The sequence below is a fragment of the Monodelphis domestica genome, chromosome 3, assembly GCF_027887165.1.
Source record: "Monodelphis domestica isolate mMonDom1 chromosome 3, mMonDom1.pri, whole genome shotgun sequence".
Lineage (NCBI taxonomy): Eukaryota > Metazoa > Chordata > Mammalia > Didelphimorphia > Didelphidae > Monodelphis > Monodelphis domestica.
Window position 1 is genome coordinate 306,006,550 of NC_077229.1, and position 20,035 is coordinate 306,026,584.

General features: G+C 34.0%; 1 protein-coding gene and 1 long non-coding RNA gene across 6 annotated transcripts in view; one reads left to right on the forward strand and one right to left on the reverse strand.

The window, feature by feature from the left end:
• FAM110B (family with sequence similarity 110 member B) overlaps positions 1 to 20,035 on the forward strand; it is a 222,519-nt gene that overhangs the window by 128,024 nt on the left and 74,460 nt on the right. The gene's annotated exons all lie outside the window — the stretch shown is intronic.
• Positions 5,307 to 20,035, reverse strand: part of LOC130458411 (uncharacterized) — a 51,896-nt gene continuing 37,167 nt past the window's right edge. Inside the window, exons 2-3 of the long non-coding RNA XR_008917731.1 lie at positions 16,771 to 16,881; positions 5,307 to 13,260 (exon numbers count right to left, since the gene is read on the reverse strand). This is a non-coding gene — a long non-coding RNA (uncharacterized LOC130458411). The remainder of the gene's footprint in view (positions 13,261 to 16,770; positions 16,882 to 20,035) is intronic.

Here is a 20,035-nt window from a genome sequence, read left to right on the forward strand (position 1 = left end):
TAAAATGGCATTCAATTTCTGAGTAATCCAGTTTTTATTCAGTCAAGGGTAGCCAAGCCCCTATTTTATTTATTTATTTATTCATTCATTTATTTATTTTAATAAACCCTTACCTTCTGTCTTGGAGCCATGTGTATTGGCTCCAAGGCAGAAGAGTGGTAGAGGCTAGGCAAGGGGGGTTAAGTGACTTGCCCAGGGTCACACAGCTAAGAAGTGTCTGAGGCCAGATTTGAACCTAGGACCTCCTGTCTCTAGGTCTGGCTCTCAATCCACTGAGCCACCCAGCTTCTCCACATCATTCCTCTATTTCTTGCAATAGTACATACACATAAATTTTCTAAGAGTTGTCTATATCACAGTACTGCTATAATGGGTGTCAGCAACATTACTGAGCCTCAAAGAGTGTCCCCTAGTAAAACAGATTTGGAAATGGAGTCATTAGCCTCTCTTTTCCATTAGCTTACTGAGTTTCATGCTTAACTCCATTAGAAGTATTCTCTTAATGTAACTTGTCAGCATTAGGTATCAAGAAAGCACTACTTGCTTTGTTCTTTTTATTTCTCCATTAGATTTATTTATGGTTTAACATACATACACGATATCTTTAGGAAAATCCAATATTTCCTTCAGATTACGCCTCTTCTTAAAGAGTTTGTGGGTTTTTTTTTTCTTTGACTGGGTGCCTTGTAGGTTTACCCTAACCATTCTTCCTGTGTTTTCTTTCAGAGCTGTGGGAACTAAGCCTTTTTTACTGTTAAACAGCAGAGCCAGAGATTAGGGGTTCATGTGCAAAGGAGGATGGAACAATCTTCTTTTCCTCCATCCCTTTTTCTATTTCCTAGCTTAGAGACACTAGTTCCTGATCCTCTAGAGCCAAGTGACTTGCTACTGTGGAAATTTGACCTGCTCTGTTTCAAACCAACCAAAGATCCCTTTGCCCTGGTATATGCAAATCCTTAGATAGGAGGATAATGTTTTCAAATGTGTAGATTGAGTGATTAATCTAAATTCTGTGAGATGTAAGGAGAAAGCTGATTAACTTGCAGAATCCTATTAGGAAGAATAATCACTGACCACTTGTTTCCAAAGGAAGAGATACTTCTGTTTCACTTCATTCAAATACTCTCAGGCCTGAAAGGATTTTCTTCTACTTATTAAAGTTCTAGGAGACACATTTCTATTGACATGTAAAAATAAAAACATGTTGCAAAGTATTTTGAGAGCTCTAGGTGAAAAACTGATGGGTATCATAGTATTATTATGAGCATTCAATATTATGCATCCTGTTGACAGGTTATTTTTAAGGTTATTGAATCCTAATTTTGAAGTACTGACAAGAACCCTTGTACTTTTTATACTAATAAGTCACCACTTTGCTAGCAATCATACTAATAGATAAGTAGGACAACTATAAGAATCTTGTGCTGTTCCATAGAGGAGACATTTTCCTGGCTTAAATGGCTACATAGTATTATGTCTTATGAAGGAGCTTCCAACACTTTGTTTCAAGGTAAGTGATAATAATAGATGATGCATTTCCAAAACTACATTTGCCGTTATTTGAGCAAGACTCATAAAAATGTATTTTTGTTTTGTTTTTGTTTTTAAAGGACTAGGGAAGTCACTAAAGGTGTAATATAATCGACTGCTAAATTCTTGGGGAGGTTTTGAGATTTAGCAAGCATTATTGTACAGTGCATTGTTCTGGTTTTTGGATAAGATGGTCCCTGCTTTCACAGCAGTGATTGGCAAAAGGTATTTCTCATAGTAAAAAACCTGTATTTTAAGACATGCTTAAAAACCTGAGAAATCTGATCATTTGCTTTACAGATTGATTTCTCTTTATAAAAGTATATTCTCTGGGATTCCTATAAGAAGGACCACTTAAAGTACATTTAAGACCTGTAGTAGTAGTAGAAGTTGTACAGGTCTAAGATCCAGGATAGTTGGATTTCAAATGAGACTCTGCTCTTAACTAGCTTTATATCTTTGAACAAATCACTTGGGGTGGTAGATGTCCATTTTTTCATTTGTAAATTCAGGAGTTTGGAATAGAAATTCCCCAAGGTTCTTTTCATTTCTACTGTTTTGTGAGTATAATTGTTTGTTTATGCTGGTAAGCGCCAGGAAAAAGATACAAGACATATTTTAAAACTTAATCTGAATTATTAATATTTCCTCCAGTCTAACTAGACAATCAGCAAAACAACAGCTTTATCCCTGATTTGTAGCATTTACCAATTTCCCAGGTGCTGAAATTTTAACAATCAGCTCTCCTATTTAAGCTGGCTCCAGCTTTGATACTAAGATTGTAAATTGCATAGCTCTTTCTAGAAGGAGTTTCTCTACCAAAAACCCCCCACCAGAATAAAATCACAGGTCCTGATTAAAATTTAAAAAAAACAACATGACATAATGGGTAGGTGGATTGTTGGATTTAAGAGGATACCTGAATTAAAATCCTGCCTCAGATGCTTACGATAAGTCACTTAATCCTTCATAAATATCAGATTCCTCACTTGTAATAAGGGAATTGGATTCAGTGATCTCCAACATATGATCCGGTTCTAAGTCTATAAATTCTATATGTAAAATCTCTATATATTATTCTATATATTCTAATAGTTTTAGAGAGATAGGATCTCAATTATCTACAGAAAACAAATTAGAAATAAGATGAAAATATCATTGAAAAATATTGTTTGTTTCTGAAAGTTCAATTTATATATTTTTATGATCACATCTAGTTTCTGTATATGAGAGGCAGAGTGACAGAGTAAATAGAGAGCTGGATGGGAAGCCTGAGTTCAAGTCCTAACACTAACATCTGTGGGCTGTGTGAACCAAACAAGTCTTTAATCTTTCAGTGAGCCAGAAAACTGGTGGACTCAAAATCACCTCTACCTCTTAGAACCTCATTTCCTTCAAAAATTTTCAAGCACTACCTTTTCAATCTTAGTACTATCCAGTGAAATGTACTTTTATTTTTATGCATAGATATATATATGTGTGTGTGTGTGTGTGTGTGTATGTGTGTTGTAAGTGTGCATGTATATATACTACTTGTTATTTTTTCCAGTAAAATATAAGTTTCTTGAGGGCAGGGGCTGTTTCATTTTTGTCTTCATTTTGTCTGATCTTTGCACAATGCCTTATATTTTGCAGATACTTAACAAATTCTTGATAATTTATCAGTTTCAGAGTTGGTACGGATCTGCACTGGCAGTCTGTTTCTCTATCTAAAGTGCCATATATGAAATAAAAGGTAGTGCACATAAATTATATGATATTTTTATCAATGCAGGTGTATCTACAGGATAAAAAAAATGTATCCAATTCATTCATCATCTTCATTTGTCAGCATTGTAAATATTACAATTAAGATTTTAACAGAATAGCAATATAACATTCATGTTCATTATCATGTCATTTTTTGCATATGTCACTGCTAGAGGTATAAGGCCATCCTTCCCTTTAGCTACTCATTTGGCTCTCAGCCAATTGACTGACTTGATAATTGCCCAACAACAGTTCCATTAGTACTAAAAAGAAAGGTCTTTTTAGAAGTAATAGCTAACACATATTAAGAAGTAGGTACATAAAAGGTCATTTCCCATAGAACACTCCTCCTTCCAAACTTAACCTTCCATTGAGTTTCATTTCCCTTACTGCAACAAGATTTCTGTTTTATTTTCACTTTCTTTTTGCCAGACTAGAGGAGCTTGTCAAAATGAAGTGATTTGTGTATGTTGGTAGTTACTTTTTATGGGATGCTATGAATAAGAATATTTTTTAACAAACCAAATTATATTTTCTCACTTTCTAAACTTCAGAGAGGTTTATGGCACATGATTGATTGAGTGCACTAGAATTTTTTATGGCGGTTACTAGAAAACTGAACAACAATTCAAAATTATACCTTCATCCTTGATGCAGTGATGTCCTTGGAGTGGGAAAGAAGGGTGAAGGAGTTATGAGTGCTATAGCTAGGTGAAATAATATTTTTTCCAGAAGCTATCACGTTGTTGGGTTTTTTTTTCCTCCTTTAGCACAACCTTTTTTTTTTTAATCAAAGGGCTTACAAGGTGATGCCAATATGCATGCATCAACTTTGTTTCCTTGTAGATCTGATCCCTTATAAATTTGTGACATTTTGCCTTGTTAGAGGAGTTTTAAATTTTCATGTCCATAAATATTGCTTTTGACAAGATAAGAGAACAGGTCTTGAATGTCCTTTTAGTAGCTGGTGAAAAGTCTGCAGTAAAATTCTCAATTTTTAAAGATGGCAATTGGAAGAGCTAACTATGGACAAGGGGCAGATAGAGATAAAAATTATTTATGTATTGCATGTGATGGCTTTTCCTTTAAGTAAGAAAAAATACATGATCTTTATAGTAGAACATGTGATGCTCCTATATGCAGAATATCAGTGAATCAAAGATTCAGAAAAGATAAGAGTTTGTAGATAATGTCTTCTTTTGGAAAACTTGTTGCCTTTGACTGGATCCCTTCAATTCAGTAAAAAGCCATATGATAAACTCCTTTTATCCAGAAATTGTGAACTACATTAGAGATCTTTTGTTTTTATTATTGTTGCTCGTATTGTTGCTCCATAGTTTGAACACATTTAAAACATTGTCTTAGGTGACCATTATTTAGTTGGGAGATGATTTCCCTTTTAGTGCCTTAGTTTGACAACTGTTATTTTCCTGTTAGAAAGGCAATAAAGAGTCTCAGAATTGAAAACTATTAATTTGTATTATTCTGAATACCTGTTTGTCTTTTTTTTTTCTTTCTATAAAGCCTCAGATCCTGGCTTTTTGCTTTGAGATTGTTTTTGTTTTTTTCCTGCTCCTGTAATTTCTATTAATCTTAAAATAAGATAATAGATTTAGAACTGTAATGAATTTGAGAGGTAATCCATTACAACCACTTCAGCCATTTTATAGATCCCAAAAGATCCCAAAAGCTTAAGCAGTTTGTCCACAGTCACTCAGGGAATGAGTGGCAGAACCAGGATTCAATGCTGAATACTCTATCTCTTTTCAATTTTCCACAGTCTGTAATACAAAAATTCTTACCTTTTGAGATAATTGGAACAAAGATTAAAATTGATTAGGTAGAAATTTTGACGCCTAATTTGAGGACTATAGTATAAATGAAGTAGAAAATTTATTTTAAATTTTAGAACTCAAATAGAAAGAAACATTTAATTGTTAACACACAAATGTTCTTTAGTTCATATGAGCATTATAGAATATTTTACATAGAATATTTTTGTTATAGTAGAATTAGAATGAAGAAAAATGTTCTTAATTCTAGTAAACTAATTAATCCTCCAAATAAGAGAAAAATTGTGGTCACAATCTAAGAAACTTGTAGACAACTGGGTGAAGTTTTTAGAAAAACAATATTTTGCCATAATAACTGTAAGTTGGGTAACTGCTTGAATAAAATTGATCTCTAGCACAAGCACAATTATTTGTTATTAGTAGAGTTCCTTTAGATTATGAATTATTTGAGATTTTAATATTTTAGGGAATTTTACATTTTTGCAATATCCACCTAAAATAAGTATTTCATTTGAGAAGTTCTGAGTTCTGTGGTAAGTGGAGGAAGAAGAAACCAGACCTGGATTTACATGACCCTAGGACACATCTTGGCTCTCATAGTCATTCTTTGTTTGACATCTAATAAGTGAACAGCTATACTGTTCCGTTCATAGAATTATAGGGGGAACATACATTTTTTTTACTTTAAAGATATGGTATAATAGCTAGAAAGCTGGGCATAGATTCAGGAAAATTTGAATTCAAATGTGATCTCATGTATTTATTAGCTATATGACCATAGGCAAGTCACTTAACCTCTATGTGTCTCAGTTTCTTCCTCTGTATAATGGAAAAAATGAAGCAACTATCTCCCAGGACTGTTTTAAGGATCAAATGAGGTGATATTTATAAAGTGCTTTGTAAAACTTAAAGTGCTTTACAAATGCTACTATAATTAGATAGCATCAACATTATTGTTATATAAAACATGGATTTCTCATTGCTTAGAATTTGAGTTCTTGATTCTTGGGAATCCACCACAACTGGCTATAATCATCATCATCATCATCATCATCATCATCATCATACTGAAGTTATCATCACATTTTTGAGTGTTCTATTGAGATTAGAGTTTTATTTTGTCACAGAGGAAGATTAACTTGTATATTTTCCCACAAGACTCATTATAGTTGGAAGACTAATTTAAAATGAAATAATTAGCTTTCTTGAAATAGCTGTCACAGGCTCAATGTTGCAAGTGAGCAGACTAGACTTGTCGACTTTACAGATGTGTCTTAGCATTCTTAGGTCCTACCTAAGATGGTTTAGTAAATGCTATACTTCTAGTTCACCAAATAGTCCCCTAATGGTGGAAATTTAATGAAGCTTCAAAAAAATGTGACAACAAGAGAAGTAATTCTCATAACTCTGGGTATGGTTGTAGCTTAAAACCATAAGAATAAATAAGTCCTTTTCCCTTTAAAATCCTTAAAGAAAACCCATTCATACCCTTCATTAGTGCCATCATAACAGCATAGATCTAGCTCCAATATTTTTAATATTTTCCTAAAGACTCTCACTGGCTCCCCAAGTCAGTGAACTTCTCTGGGCCTTAGCTGTAAAATGAAAGGTTTGGACCAACTGGCCCAAGATTCCTTCCATCCGCTATCCAGCTAATGGCCCTTCATTTTACTGATGAGGAACCTGAGACTTAGAAACTCTGACTTGTCAATCAATCAAATACTAATCAATAAACCTTTTATCTACCACTTAGTCAGCCTCAGACATAAGAGTAAGATCTGGGGAGGTAAAGACCAAAGCAAAGTAATATCTGGTGATAAAGGAGCCTGCATAATATATAAGTATATTCAGAATATAGGTATCCCTTCAAATCTGTGGATTAGGAGCATGGTACCCAGCCATCTGGAAATTCTGAGAAAAATTTTTTGTCCCTTCCTTCATACCACATAAGAAGTCTGATTTTTTTTTCTTTTTCTTTTATGGGGTATTTATAGTACCTTATAGGCATTTATACATTACTAAACTTTTTACTATATCTCTACATTTCTAGTCTTTGTGTGTCATCTATCTTTGCTGTTTTTTTCACAAACTTTAACTTTTGACTTATTTTAACATTAAAAAGGAAATTGTGTATATTTATGGTATTAAAGATAAAATTTGTTGTTATCAAAGTATGCATACATTTTATATATTCCTGAGTTTCTAACTTCTTATGTGTCATTTGCAATACTGTGAAAATACAAAATATAGCAAAAATGCAATGGGGAAAGTTGGGCTGTGGAAGGGATAAATGAGTATGTGTATGTGTGTGTATGTGTGTATGTACGTATGTATGAGATAGGCAGCTAGGTAATGCACTGGATAGAGTACTATTACCTGAGTCCAAATCTGGCCCAAGATATTTTCTTGATTTATGACCTTTAACCCTATTTGCCTCAGTTCTCTTCTGTCAAATGACCTTGAGAAGAAAATGGCAAGTCACCACACTTTTTGCCTAGAAAACTCCAAATGGGTTTAGGAAAAGTCAGACACAACTGAAAAATGAAAAAAACACATAAGACATTGAAAATATTATTTGCATATTTATTAATTTTATATTATTACACAAATTTATTTTATAAGTATATATGATATAAGCAGCCCCAGGCAACAAAGAAAAGATTTATATAAAATATTGCATTTAAACTGAATCTTAAAGGTCACCTGGGGATTTCCAGGAGGCAGATGAGAAAAGGGAAGGAATTCTAGATAATAGAAACAATTAACGCAAAGGCATCAAGATGGAAGATGGACTGGCTGGTATAAGGAAGAAGTGTTAGGCAGCAGAGACAGGATTCAAATCCAGGCCCTCTGGTTCCAAATTCACCTCTCTTTTTCCTACATCACACTCAGTTCTCCTCAGTCTAAAAGTTGGTTTTGTTTGTTTTTTTTCCCCCTAAGTGCTCCAGTTATAGTTTAAGCTCCTTCATTTAGCATAATAAAAAGCTTGCCCATGTGGGCATGAGTTCATTTTAAAATACTATCTCATCCAAGCATTTCTTAAGTGCCTGCTTTTTACAAGGCAGAGTCATTTTACTGGCTTTGTTGAAGAGCATTCATTAAAGAGCCTTACCATTCCAAATTCTGTTGATTTTTTTTTTTAGCCAAGGATTCCAGATTGCCACATTGTATTCTCATCTGGTATAGCTCTTAGAATGGAATTAAGATGTAATCTGTGGATGTCTTACTTTAGATACCATTCCACTGCTAAAACAGATTAGGCATATGAATGTGATAATAGGGCGGAAAAATAAGGATGAGTCAGGGAGCCTAGAGAACATCAAAAAATAAATACATAACTGTTCACTTATTATTCCCCAGAATAAATGCTGATGCCATTGCAAAAGAACATTTAAAAATCAACTGTAATGATGTACAATAGTCTTATGTAATAAATGTTGAATGGGAAGATTCTAAAAAACCCAAACCTAACTTGGAGCATTTTTTTTTTTACCTATTCCTTGGTCACTGGGTTACTGGGAATGTGTGAAATGATTTCACTCATTAATTCAGTCTGTTACCATGGAAACTCACTAGTTTAGAAACCCTTCAGGCTAGTTCCAAGAACATTAACTCTATACTAGTATACAAAGCAAACATCCAAGAATCAGAATCTCAATAACTTTAAATGGTTAAGGCAATTGGGAGACCACAGTACTATAAAGGAAAACCAAGAGGGGTTCATTTACCAAAGCATAATTCTGGCCTTAAGAACCAGCTCTAGGAAACTGATGCTGGCTCTCCTTAACCTTTTGTCCTAATAAGAAATAGCCATTGGAAGAAGATTAATTCTCTTGGGAATATGATTTTTATTTGAGGATACTTCATTCTTCTTGAGCATCTTCTTTTGTCTTTAAAAATGCATGTGACTATCTCCATGAATTTGCCATTTTTTAAAATACTCACATGGGAAGCCGATCTTTCTTCTCTGCTTAGTGCCTCCTCCTCCAAAGAAAATGAAACTTTGTATATATCAAGCATTGAGCATCCTGACTTAAATACCAAGTGACTCAATGGACTGGGAGCCAGGCATGGAGAAGGAGGACTTCGGTTAAAATCTGGCCTCAGACATATCCTAGCTGTGTGACCCTGAGCCAGTCACTTAACCCTCATTGCCTAGCCTTTAAGGCTCTGATGCCTTGAGCTAATACACAGTATTGATTCTAAGACAGAAGGTAAGGGTTAAAAAAAAAAGGATGCATTAATTATTTCCAAACTCCACAGTGCTCTAATTATACTTCTCTGTTTATATATTATATACCATTCTCTTCTTGTTCTATTAGGAAGCTGATGGCACAGTGGATAGAGTGCTGGAATTGGAATCAGGAAGATCTGGGTTTAAATATAGTCTCAGACACTTAGTAGCTGTGTGATCCTGGGCAAGTCACTTAATCTATGCTTGCTTTTGTTTCTGTGACAATAAAAAACAGTTAATAATAGCCCCTAACTTGCAAGGTTGTTGTGAGAATCAAATGAGATAATATTTGTGGAAGGAAAAAGAAGCTTCACGCATTGCCCAAAACATCATTGACCTCATAAATATGATTATTTTCTTCCTACTACCTAATTTTTATATTTGTATAAATTTCATTTTTTTCTTTCTGCTAGCTTACCTGTTATATATTCTCCAGTGACATCTCCTTCAAGTAAAACAAGTTGCCAATCTCCTTGTATTAAAAAAAAACTCCATTATTTTACCTTGTCTTCATGTATGTCTATCTTGTCAGATTGTGACTAAACTCTCCTAGCAAGCAAAGGATTCCATGCCAAGTAGTTGATGAGTTCTTAGAAAATAATAAAATGAGATTTCTTGAAGTTTATTCACTCCTGTTTCCTTGGCATTAGAAACATTATTAATTAATTTGGTATTGTTACAATATTTCTGGAGAGTTCCACAAGCATGTATTTATTGTGATGATGTGCTAGGCATCATGCTGGGAATACAGACAAAAAAAAAATAAATTTTCCTTGCTTTCAGGGAAATTGTTTTATGTCTTGGTTGCATATTTGAACCTACCCCTTTAAAATCTAAGCTCATTGAAGAATTTCTTCCGTGGTCCCATTGGGGTCTTGAGATATCCCCTATTTCTTTTTTCTCCTGAGTTTACTTCTTTTTAAATTAGTTTTTATTAATTTTTATATCACTGTAGTTTTCCTCAGCAGTTTTCCTCTACCTCTACCAGAGAGTTATCACATATTGTGAAATAACATTTGTAAAAACTTGAAGAAAAAGTAAAAATAAGAAAAATTAATGAAATACATTAAAAAGTTCAAAAATATGTGCAGTACTTGTAAATTTCCCACTGAGGTAGGGTAGGAATGTCTTTCCATAGCTCTTCTTTCAGGCTATACTTATTCTTTACAGTTTTACAAAATACACTTTTGATTTTGTGTGTGTGTGTGTTGATCATGTTTACCTTGTTGTAGTCATTATTTAAATTGCTTTCTTCAGCTTTGTTTACTTTGATCTGGATCAATCTGGGTAGATCTTTCCAAGCTTCTCTATTCTTCCATTCATAATTTCTTGCAACTCAGCAATGTGACAATGCAGTTATATAGTACATTTTGTTTAAGTACCCAACTAATGGACATCTACTTTTATCCCAAATTTTGTGATCATAAAAGGGCTGCTATCATAATTTTGGTGTATACAAGAACATTCTTCTGAGTAATAGAATCTTGGTTATTTTAGTCATTTTAATTGTAAAATTCCCAATTGTTTCCCAAAATGGCTGTACTGATTCATAGCTTCACCAACAATGAATGCAGCAGTGTGCCTTTCTTTCCATAATTCCTCCCACATTGACCATATCCAATTTTTGAAATCTTTGTTAATTTGCAGAGTGTGAGGTCAAGCCTTAGAACTGTTTTGATTGGCATTTTTCTTATTATTTGTGATTTTAAGCATTCTTTTATGTGGTTCCCCATTTCTTTCTAATCAAAATCATCTGTGACTATATAGAGTTTTATCTCAAAACTCATTCTTCCTTCCTAAGCCAAACACTTTCCCTTTTAGCATCTCAAGCCATGAAATTATACATGTCTTTTTTCCTGAACTTTTTGAAAATTATTTTCAAATAAAATTAATGCATATTAGACACCCCATATTCAGCATTGCCTGATTTGGCTGCCATAAACTCTATTTGTTCATGCACCTGGGTGTTCTGTTATTAATAGAAAGTCTATGAATCTCATTTTAAAACATATTAATTGTCTCTGAACTTGCTGCCAGAATTTGTTGTTATTGCCAGATGGCAAAGAAATGTCAATGTCATTTTTAACCTTTTCATCAATTGGTATTTTCTTTTAGATTCAAAACTGGATCTTCATTTTCTTTTTAAATAAATCAGGGATCATAATGGATTTATAATTTCTAATTATTCATCATTAACATTAATTAGGGAGAAGCTAGGTGGAATAATAGGTAGAGTGCCAGGCCTAGAGTCAGGAAGATTCATCTTCCTGAGTTCAAATCCAACCTAACATATTTACTAGTTGTGTGACTCTCTTAATCCTGTTTGCCTTAGTTTCCTCACCTATAAAATGAGCTACAGAGGAAATAGAAAACTACTTCCAGTATCTTTTCCAAGAAAACCCCTAATGGGGCTGCAAAGAGTCAGATGAGCCTCAATGTCATTTGTCATGTCACATGTCATATGACAATGACATTTATTTTGATTTAGGTTGAATGACCTACTCAAAGCTAACATTTTATACATCTCGAGAATGAAAAGCACTATATGATTGTATTCTATAATGTAGTAGTCATGTTTAATCAAAAGCATCCCACAGAGGTACTAGTAGAGTTAAGGAAAAAGAATCATCTTCAGTTCCCTCTCATATTTCTTAGCTCTTCTTCTTCCCAATTTCCCTAGAACTGGAACTGTTGTCTTGTGGCATTTAACTTATTTTGAACTGGCCTCTATAGGTTCAAATCTACGCTCTACTACTCACTATCACAATGATGTTGGGCAACTTATTCCCCTCCATAAGCCTCAGTTTTGCCATTTATACAATAGTCAAGTGACCAATGACTTTTCCTCTCTCTATTCAATTATGAGCTCTTTGAAGGCAGGGACTGTCTTTTGCCCTTTTTTGTGTCTCTAGCCCTTAGTACAGTGCCTGTCACATGGAGGGGTGCTCAATAATTGGTTATTATATATGTTCTTCCATTTATAAATCTGCTATCCTAAATCTATTAACCTTGATAAAGCCCATTTCCTCCTCTATTAAATGGAGAAAATAATATTATCTACTTCAGTCATTAAAAAGAATCAAATGATGGTTCACATATTAATCATTATGAATAGAATGCAACTTCAGAGATCATTTGATCCAAGCCCTTTGTTGGAGAGATGAGGAACTAAGATTTGGAGGAGTTGAGACTTCTATGGGATCACACTGTGCTATGCAAAACGTTTTGTGACTGTAACATGCTGTATAAATATGAATTATTATTTTGTTGTTATAGTTTCTGAGTTATCGTCACTCTTTACATAATTTACCACCCTTTAAAATTAATATAATTTATCTATAATTTTTGGCTTCTGGGTATTTGTAAATTACCATAATTAGAACATATAAAAGTTTAATCAGCTAGTGGACTATAGCATAAGTTGTGATTATGCTAATGAATTATTTTTGCAAGTATTTCTATTTGGCTAATCACATTGTTTGCAGAAAGAAACTAGTTTCAGTTGAATTTAAGAGATTCTATCTTTTTTCTCCTACAAGTACATATTTCAGTAGTCATTGAGTTTTTCCTACTATTTACCAGAAAAACTGCCATTAATCATTATTGGACCAAGCAACAGTAAAATGGAGAAACTATTGATTTGCTTTGAGAGACAGAAAAACTTCATGGTGTAGTAGAGAGAAGCATCAGGTTTTTAGTAAGAGGATTTGGGCTTAAACTAATTACTCATATGATTTTCAATAAATCACTTAACCTTTGACTTTCATTTTCTTCATCTTTAAAATGAGGTAGTTGGACCCAGGGACAGCCAGTTTTCCTTCCAGCCTTAAGTCTGTGATTTTGTCCCTTATTTTGTATGTCAGTTCTGTAATTCACATATCAAACAAAAATGTCATTGCTCCAAGATCTTTGGTTTTTTTAATTCCTTAGATGAGGCATTAAATGAACTACCATCTAGAAAACAAAATCACAAATGGAATTTTCTCATAGCACCAATTAAAATAAGTAACAATGAACAAATAAGACAAAAAAGCAAAACTTTTAGACTTGTATGCAGTATCTCTCCATAGCAGTTCCCAATAGAAAATGCCACTGACCTTAGTACTGTGAGCATTCAGTTTACCTTGGGCAAAACTAGAAGCACAAAGCTAGAATCTTAAGTTAGAGGTTTCTCCCTACTTCTTATTGGGCAAAGTCCTGCTGGGAGAAATTTTCTCAAAGTGAATGAAGGTTTGATGACATTTAATGGCAAAGGTCATAGAACTGACTTAGCCATACCATATATTAGAAATGTTTTTACAAAAACTAGTCAGTGACCCCAGTCCTCAGACTTAAAATAATTTTAGCAATAAACACCAAATATATACTAGCATCATCTGCATTGTTTTTGTAATTATATTCTACTTTCAAGAAACTGCAAAAGTAGAAAATAGAATTATAATCCCACAGTCTTCAGAGTTGGAGAGAGTCTCTCTGCTTCTTCAAATGCTGACATCTTTTATTAAATAATGATAGGTCTCTCTATATTCTTTATGGGAACTATTTTCCTGAAAATATATCATTTCCTTCTCTTAGCTAATTGATAGAACTTGGTAAAAATGAAGATTTTGGCCAAGAGCACAGTGTCAATGCTGGTTGTAGGATTATGCTAGTGTATATTGTAATATTTGGAGATATTTGTACTATATTTTACCTAAAATTGAATAGTCAGACAATGCCTTAGAGCTAGATTTGGAACCCACTCATTTGAACTTCAATGTAATGTTCTTTCTGGTACACCAAATGGCCTTCCTCAAACCAACTGAGTTGATAATTAAGATAGCATTGCTCATTAATGGCAAGAACAAAGCTAAAATCCTGGTTACTGGATTTTTCAGACCTTTTTTTATATGCTACTCCCCATAAATTAGAGTTTGTAGTTTATCTTCTTATATATTTTCCAATTTTTTTAGGAGTTCAAATGCATTTTTGTGTAGGAACTTTTCAAGGCAATTTGAGAGATATATAAACAATGATTCTTCACAATTTAAAGAAAAAGTCTAACATCCTTTTTTTTTTTGTTTTGGCTAAAAATCAGGTCATCTTTTATTATCATTGCCAACCTTAAATATTTACGACCCTGGGTTTTTAAATGACTCCACTGACAATCAGAACAAAATGGCATCATATCAAGCACTATTTTGAAATGTTTCTTAAATGACTTGGTTCAGTGATTTATCCAACTATAAAAGTGCCATTTGTCAGTGGAGAAACCAAAAGCCCATTGCCTCCTGGGGATGTATATTTCATTTGAACTCAATCTTCTGGCTTCCCTTTAGTCTATTCATATTACTGACACAGCATGTCAGGTTTATTGTTTCCCAGACCAGAAGTTCTTTTGTGGGTTGGAGGGGGGGAGGCGAATAGGGGAGAAGGGGAAAACCTCTTCCTCTTTTATTCTTTAACTTTACTCTGTTCCTCAAATGAATAACCTTAAGCCAAGCAACCTGAGTTCCACAATCTAAGACAGGCTTTCCTATGTTTTAGATGGTTATCATTCCTTTTCTGTGGGTTTAAAATTTCGATTTGAAGATCAGTAGATAATTCTCTTCAGTGCATTTTCATGACATCCCTCTGTTCCTACCTCTACAAGTCTCTTGTTTCCCAAATGTTGCCTAAATTCATGTCATTGCTAAATATTTTTCTTTATCACTAGACCATGTCAGATGAATCCCATTTATTTCATTTCTTTAGAAGCATCTGCTAGAAAAAGTATTACAAAGTATAACACTCTTCTTATATTCAGTTCCAATTTCCCCTAGGCATGCAAGTAGAGCTCACTCTAGGCATGTGAGGAAATGGGGGAATTTGACTCTGAGCCCAAAAGAAATGAACACAGAAGAATTCTGGTCATTTGTGCTCAGAGGAGGTACAACACAACGGAATGGTAAAGATGATTCTAATTAGATTGGCAATGCCTCCTTCTTTGAGTTTATTCTTACATTAATAGAAATTCCACTCAGTCATTTCTCTGAAGAGTCATTTAATATCAAATAACTCCAGAGACCATTTAAATTTACTATCATGAGGAATGGAGGAGAGTTGAGGAAGCAAGACAGAGAGAGCTGAATTTTCCACAGGTAGAGAGACCCCTAATCTATATTTTTTTGTTTCCTGGTCTTTATGAAGTTGCTAATATTCCTGCAGCTTCTTACTGAAATCATTGAATAATCAAATATAATGTACCCAGGTATTAAATAACTGGTATTATTTATTATGCTCTGAGTGAATTTTTTTGGCACTGAAAAAAAAGATTTCTGTGCTTTTAAAGAAGTACTTTCTGATGTTTCCCACTAAGAAAAATTAACCATACTCCTCTTTATATTTTACTTGTTAAGAATAGACTTCCAGGCTTAGTTCAACTTACCAGTGGCTCCCATGCAAAGAAAACTATGAGGGCTAAAGAATTCATTGGACTTCAATATGGTAGAAAGGAAAAAAAAAAGACTCAATTTACAATTTTGACAATAAAGGGAAATGTTAATGAACATAATTAATATCTCTCCCTCCTCTCCTTCTCTGATAGATATAATCATACAAAACAGAATAAAATGAAATGAAACAAAAAATATAAATGTAAATGTACCTATCAGAGTTAGACTGGACCTTTGATTTCACTGGTTGAGAAACTAATAGTGTGGAAATTTCTCTATCCCAATTAAGATCAGCAATTGTTCTGCAAACTCAGTATTATAGTTTTCCCTGAAAGTTAAACCCTGAGAACATAAAAGAAGAACTTATTATCTCCTAGGGTGCCCATCCCTTTCTAGATAAATTGATTGTTAAGAAAGCTTCTTGAAATCTTCCTTCCACAGGTTCTTATTCATACTCTTGGGAGCCAGGAGAAAATCTCTGATCCTTTTATATCTTAAAAGTGTTGTCCCATCAAATACTGCACAGCTAACACATCTGCCATGTTAACATGCCAATTCTCCTTGGCACCAACCCTAGTCAATTTATTTACTTTGCCTCTCTCTGCCTCCTCCAGTCCTATTTGAGCTTATACTAATACCCAATATTCCCAATGTGGGATGACCAGAGCAGAGTATAGCTGGGGCTATGGCATTGCTTGAGCTATACACTAGGCTTCTTTTAGAATGAACTAAACCTTTATTTTTTACTACCACCATGCCACACTGTGCCTCATGTTGACCTGAGTATGTTCCCTGGAACACTTACATTTCCCCCCCCCCAACCCCATACACACTGTTGTCCAGTCATAACTTCCCAAAGAAGGTTATCTTTTATTTCTAACTTTCTTCTTAAATTGTCTCCCATAATTGACATTTGTCCTCCGGTACAAAAAAGGAAATTCTAAAGAGGCAAACCTCATTTATGTCATTCTTTTTGGAAGCCAAATTTCTTCCCAGTGACAACAAATGATCAAAACCTCAATTTGTGCCCATTTAAATATTTAATTTTTACCTTTGCCTTCTAGAGATGATTCTGTGGCACAGGAAGACCTGAATTTAATTCCAAATTTACTGTGTTACCTTGGGCAAGTCATTTAACAGCTTTGTGCCTCAGTTTCCTCCTCTGTAAGATAGAGATTAAAAAGTTTTGCTTTTAAGCCTAAGGTTGATGTGAAACTCAAATGACATAATATTTTAAAGGACTTTGTAAACCTTAAAGTCTCATATAAGTTCATGATATCATCATCATAGTTATTCATATTCAAATTTATTAAGTTACTTCAAATAATATTATTGGTCCACAAAGAAGTAGTTGTCCTCTATTTCACAAGTCTTGGGAGGCTTTCTGTCACATTTTAGATGCATTACCTTGGAAGGCACATATTTTTATTTATCAGGTGGACAAATAGCCACTTCAATATACCTCTCAATTAGAAATCACCAGCGATCATCTCTTCTTCTTCTGATCATCTTTAGATATCCTCCACCACCCCACCACCCCCGTCTTTTAAGGACTACTTTTTTTTCCATGATAATTTGGGGGAAAATTATCCATTTTTCTAACTTTTTAACCTTTCATCAGGGGAATCTCTGTACTTTTTGGGTATTATAATGTTGTTTTAAGCATTAGCAGAACAGACAAAGCAAATCTTTTTAAATCACTAAAAAATGATTTTCCCTTATCCCTTCCATACAGACTCTCAGTACATGATAATCTTTTGGTTGCTCTCATGGCTAACTGATGACAGACTAAAATGGCAAAATACCCATTTATCAAGCTATTTGTTACTAACTTACTGTCTTTCCTATCTTCCATATGACAGGAATTTTTGTTTAGCTGACCTTTTTTTTTGTTATCAGTGAACAGATTTCTGCCTAATAGGTGCCTTTAAAATATTCAAATAGAGTCTCAAGCATAAAGGCAATTTTTATTAAGGTATTATCCTAATTAATCTAATCTCACTTTTGTTGGCTTGACTTTCTATATCTGATAACCTTGAGATTCTACAATTCCTATCTTCTCTTTCATATGGAAAGCATCTTCTATTTTGTATACCTGGGACTGTTCCTTGGCCCTGGCAGAGACATAAATACAAATGGGATTTGACAAACAGGTCACTGCAAAACTCCCATTCTTGTACTAAAGTCTTTGGGTCTAATGCTCTTTATAGAGCCCTTGGGACTAATTTTCAGGGTTAGTAGCTTCTGCACACCATTTTATCTCCTTCAGTGTGGATATGTTTCTATATCAGAAAATTTTAATAAGGGATTCACAAAATTTAAAAACAAATTTTAATGACTATTTCAATATAATTGTCTCCATTTATAATATTTCAATATAATTGGCTTCTTTTGTAATCCCTATGTCTTTTATGTATTTAAAATCTTTATTCTAAGGAGATGTGGAGTTGCATGATACCTGAAGAAGGTTGAGAGCCCCTAAACTTATCCTAGTTAGAAAAAATAAAAAAACAAATTCCAAAGTATTCAATATAAAGCAATTTCTGTTCCAAATGTAGCTATATTAGTCACATCATTAGTGTAGGATCTTTTAGGAACAAAGTTATATTTTTCTAATTGACCAGAAACTTTTCTGTGTCCTTACTAACATAGTATTGAAATATCAATGAAACACTAGCCCTATCCATAATTCTTTATGAATAATGATCAAGCCACCTTTTGCTGTGTCCTCCTACATTTATGGGATGTCTCATGGAGGAATTGTTGTCTCAGCTAACCTTTGAAGAAAAAGATCAGTAGGCAAGAGTTAAGGAGGTAGTGTACCAAGACAAGGGAAGAGGTTGGGGGAAAGATAGGGCAATCAGGAGGAAGAGGATGGGGACAAGAGTGAGGGATGAGATTAGGGAAACAGTTGCCAGTTTTAATTGAAACAAGCCAAGGAGATGAATGTGAAATAAGACAAAAACACTTTTAATTGAAAATTTAAATCTGAGTCAGATTAAGAACTTTAAATATCTTTTTAATAGTATGTAATACTACTTTGTAGTGTATGTTATTATGTTATGGGAAAAGTGGAAATTAAGTTTATAAGCATTTATAGAGAGCCTACTATATGCCAAGAACTCAAAATTATATCTCATTGTATCCTCACAACAGCTATTTAATATCTCCATTTTATAGCTGAGGAAACTGAGACAAACAGGTTAATTGACTTGGTCAGGATTATATAGTTAGTGGATTTGAGCTCGTCTTCCTTTACAATAGATTAAGGGGTGTGGGTGTGGGTATATGCACAACTTGCTTAGGAGATAGGAGACTTGGCTGGGCATGTACCTTCTTCATTTGACAGGTTTGTAAAGCCTGGAAGACTATGTAGAAGACTGTTCAAGTAAGAAATGATGAGGTCCTGAATTAAACTGGTAGTAGTACAAGAACACAAGAGAGAATAGATTTGAAGAAATAGTCAAGATTTTATAGATTGAACTTGGCAGATAATTGGAAGGAAAGGGAGCCTTCTAGTATTGCTCTGAGATTGTAAGTCTGGGTTTCAAGGGAAGATGCTAGCACCTACATTCAAAATTGAGGTTTCTGGATATTGAATGGGTTCCACAAACCAAACAGTTCTTGGTTCTGGTGGGACATAGAAGCAGAAAAAAGTACCAGATAGTTGGCACCATAGAACCAGAATTCAAGAGAAAGCTTAGACTAGCATGTATACGTATGGTAGTCATCTGCACAGAGATGAAAATTGATACCATGAGGGGTTTATGAGTTCCCTGAAGGAGAAAGTATCTGACAACAAGTAATGGATACTGTTTCTCTAGTATATTAAGCAGGGGTAGGTGGGTGGGAGTATGGGGGGGAAGAGGGAGAAAAGCCTCTATCACTTATGGAGAATTTCATGGAGAAAATGAACAAGAATCCTTTGAGATAAGAAGTTGTAAAAAGGCTAAAATCTGCATTAGTGGAGAGGTTGCCTGCCTAAATAAAACCACATATCTTTCTAAATAGAGTGAATTTTTTTTCCTGTTTCATTTGAATGATGTGACCAAAAATGACTAGTGTAAATTTTTCAACTACACCCAATGTACAACTATAGATTTGTATTATTATTTGGCTCTACCATAGTAAAATATATTTCAGTAACAAAATTAATTGATAGTTTGGCAAACTGAAACCAGATTTGGGTTGTTAGGTAAGGTGTTCAAAGCTAAGAACAAGCCCAGTTGGGAAAGGTTGTTGTTGGGGAGAAGATTCCCCAAGACTAGAGAAAGACTGCTCATTCTATGTATTGTATTGAACAATTAACACAATAC